Genomic DNA, 4,237 nt, shown 5'->3' on the forward strand with positions numbered 1-4,237 from the left:
GTTGAAAGCCTTTAATAGATTTTTAGTGCCCTTTGGTGAAAACCTCTTAATTAACTGCCTACTGTTGCAGTTTCATCTAAAAAACTGACCTTGGCTGGGCACGGCGGCTCATGCCTGTAATCCCAGCACTTTGGGAGGCTGAGGTGGGTGGATCACTTGAGGTAAGGAGTTCAAGACAAGCCTTGCCAATATGGTGAAACCCCATCTGTCCTTAAAATACAAAAATTAGCCAGGTGTAGTTGCAGGCTCCTGTGATCCCAGCTGCTCGGGAGGCTGAGGCAGGAGAATCACTTGAACTCAGAAGGCTGAGGTTGCAGTGAGCCAAGATGGCGCCATTGCACTCCAGCCTGGGAGACAGAGTGAGACTCTGTCTCAAAAAAAAAAAAAAAAAAAAAAAGCTGACCTCAGGTCAGTTAAATGGAGGATACCTTCAAATTGGGTAAGAGTTAAGACCACCCTAGGGAGGTTCTAGAGTTTCTCATAACCTTATTTAGATTTTAATAAAATTTTCAGATGTGAATAAGATGGCATCTTATGAAATATCAACTGCAAACATACATTTTATGCTTACAGATTTTGGTTGAGTAAATGCAACAATGCCCCCAAGCTCCATGTATCTAACACTCTTTGCAGTAAGACTTTGTAGTTGTTCCTATTAAGAATGAAATCTCTTTTCCGAGCTCTTGAATGTGGGTGGCCTTGTGATTTGCTTTAGCCAATAGAGTACAGTAGAAGTAATGGTGTGCCAATTCCCAGCCTGGGCCTTAAGAGCTCTTGCTTGCTTCGGTTCCCTTTGGAACTCTGCCACTGCTGTGAGCATAGGAACAGGCTCACTTGGTGGAAGGGGAGCAGCTAAGTGGAGCAAAGCCAAGTCCTTCTACTTGAGTCTGGTCCTCTCAGACCAGTCATCAGCCAACTGACCAAAAATATGTAAGACAGAACAGCCAAGATCAGCAGAGCCACCTACCCAACCTGTACCTGACCACACATGCTTAAGGGAACCCAGCTGAGACCTGAAGGTCCTCCCATCTTGACCCATAGATTAATGAGCAGTTAATGTTTGGAGCCACTCCATTTTAGGGTAGCTTACTTTTGCAGCAGAAGTAAACAGATAAACAGATATTAGTGCCTTTTCCATCTAGTCACTGAGAAGATGACTAAGTCAAAAGGAGCGAGTTGAAAATGTTGCTTCTTTATTTAGCACATCATTATTATTGCGGTTTAGAAAGATTTGACAGATGAATTTGCCTGTTTCTAAGAATTTGCATAGAATGGCAGAGTTTGGACATTTTTCTATTCTGATTTGTTTTAGAAACCATAATAAAATAATACAAAATATCTTGTTTTCTAACTGCAGCCATTGGTGCTAACATATTTATCACCAGGGAAGAAACTTTATTTTTCAAACTTCAGGGAAGAAAAGACATCTTGCCAAAATGCCTGACCAGTTTGTGGTTTTTGAAGGAAATGTTAAGTTTATATAGAAAAAGAACATGACTTCCATTTCTGGCATTATGGCAGAACAAATATTTTGAAAAAAATCATCTAGGATTTAAAAATATGTGTAATCTAAAGAGCTCAATCTAATTATTTAACATAATTGTAAAATGTATTGCTGACCTGGAAAGATACTAACCTAAATCTTCAGAAGGAAGAAATAAGAAAACATGAATCCAGAAAAATACTGGATCTGACCGAGCCCTGGTCACACAATCCTGGAAATGTGGCATTCACAGTGAAAGGATGTACTTGGAACAAAACTTTCCCTTCAGAAGGAAGCTTAGTAAATGTGGGAAAAATGAAGAACACAAAGTAAGATGATAGGAATAAATTCAAATATATCTTTAATTACAATAAATGTAAAGGCACTGTACTTTTTAGTTCCAAGACAAAGATTATTACACTGCATTTCCAAAAATCCAGGTATATGCTGTTTGTAAGTGCTATGCCTAAGTTATAAATTTAAAAATGGTTAAAAATAACAAGTGAAAAGTAATATATCAGCCAAATAATAATCAAAAGTAAGCTTGGATAGATATAGTAAGAACACTTTAAGAATGAAAAGCATTACTACAGATAAAAAAGATTACTACAATTTGATAAAAGGTTAAAATATTCTGAAAGATACAATTTCTAATTTATATCTGAAGTCTGGTTTAAATTTTTTTATAAAGCTAAGATTAACTGAATTATAAGGAGAATTTAACAAATCTTCAGTAAGAGATCTGAACACAATGTTCTCTGTTACTGATTGACCAAGCAGGTCCTAAATCTATAAGCATATTGGAAAGTTGAGCTATACAAATGCTGCACTTGATACAATGGTTTTATGTTGTATATTATGCTACAAAATTGTTGAATACACATCCTTTTAAAAGTCATGGGACATGTTTTAAAAAATGATCACCTACCTTCCAGATAACTGAAGACAGTGTAGAGTTGGTAGCACAGTAACCTCTTCAAATCTCCTCCCCAGTGGATGTGAAATTAATTTACCACTAATAAATTTCTGTGCAAAAATATATTCAACATCACTTGAAGGCAGAGAATGCCATGACTGCAAAATAACTGTAAGTTCTGCAGTCCTCCATACTCCTGTCCCTTCCCTGTCGTGCTGCAGTGCTTTGTAGTATACACACACAGACTGGGAATCTCTTGGGGAGGAAGAAGAGGGACACTGGCAAGGGAGCTTAAGGAACGGTTGGAGAGACCGCTGTATAGGTCAGATATACTTCAAATCTGGAAATACTGAAAAAGAAACTGGGAAGATAGGATGAAGATTGTGGGAAAAGGTTTGAAAGTATGAACTATTTAAAGGGTCAAATTAACAATTTTATGGGACAGTCCTCCAATTGCATTGCTTTTCAGGGAGGGGGAAAAAGGTAAAAAAGAATGAAGAGCCATTCTTTGGCAACATGTGGGAAAGGAGAAAAGAAGGAAAAGGGTTAAATTAGGGTTCTGTAAAACAAAGGAGAACCACAGACTTGGAGGACTCATAACCCTTCCCCCGTCTACTAAAACAAATACACGTATAAAAGAAATAGTCTTGCTGACACCTGGAATTTGCCAGATTGACAAGAAAAGGTGCCTTTAAACTAGGAATTTTGTAAAATATCCTCACATCACAAAACAAACAAAAGGAAAATAACAATTCATACAAATCTATTGAAAAAGATCAGATAGTGAATTTTCATACAAATCAACGGAGGGAAATACCACTTTCACCGCCCCGCCCCACAAAAAAGAAAAAAAAAAACAAGCAGGAAGCAGAGGAAAGCTATGTCTACATTCTAAACAATTACTATATACTCAAACATTTAGGTATAAGAAAAATACCTTTACTCAGAAATTTAAAAATTAAAAACAAATAGAAAAAACAGGGAGAGATGAAAAAATAGTGTATTGAACTTGGTAAATAAATACAAGAAAATGACAAAATTATCTCACAAATGAAAATAAATTACAGATCTCCCAGGAGAGAATAGATTCAAATGAAAGTTAATAAGAGGCATCAAAGAAAAACAGGAAAAAGACCAAGAGGATACAAATGACACAAAGAAGCTAAATGGGTCATAGAGAAAGTGGTGGAAATGGAAGGCAGGCAATTTGTATTGTATTACTTGACTCTCTGAAGAAGAAAACAATAATTCACAAAACCGATACTTAAAACTATAATCCAAGACAGTTTTTCAGAAATAGAAAAAACTCGGGACCCCTGTACGTTGAAAGAGATTACATGGGCAAATTAACCCGAAACAGTAAACTTGGAGATTTAGCCTGTTTCAACAATGATCATAAAATTCTAAAGGCTAACAGGCAAAAAGTGTGTCATCTACCAAAGGAAAATAATTAGACTAGCATTAGATATTCAAAACCAGTATTCAATGCAAGGAAACAATGGAACAGTTTTGTTATTGGTATTTTTTATTTTTTATTATACTTTAAGTTCTAGGGCACATGTGCATAACGTGCAGGTTTGTTACATATGTATACATGTGCCATGTTGGTGTGCTGCACCCATCAACTCGTCAGCACCCATCAATTCATCATTTATATCAGGTATAACTCCCCAATGCAATCCCTCCCCCCTCCCCCCTCCCCATGATAGGCCCCAGTGTGTGATGTTCCCCTTCCTGAGTCCAAGTGAGCTCATTGTTCAGTTCCCACCTATAGTTTGCGTCCTTTGTAGGGACATGGATGCAGCTGGAAACCATCATTCTTAGCAAACTATCACAAG

This window comes from Piliocolobus tephrosceles, chromosome 3 (assembly GCF_002776525.5).
Source record: "Piliocolobus tephrosceles isolate RC106 chromosome 3, ASM277652v3, whole genome shotgun sequence".
Lineage (NCBI taxonomy): Eukaryota > Metazoa > Chordata > Mammalia > Primates > Cercopithecidae > Piliocolobus > Piliocolobus tephrosceles.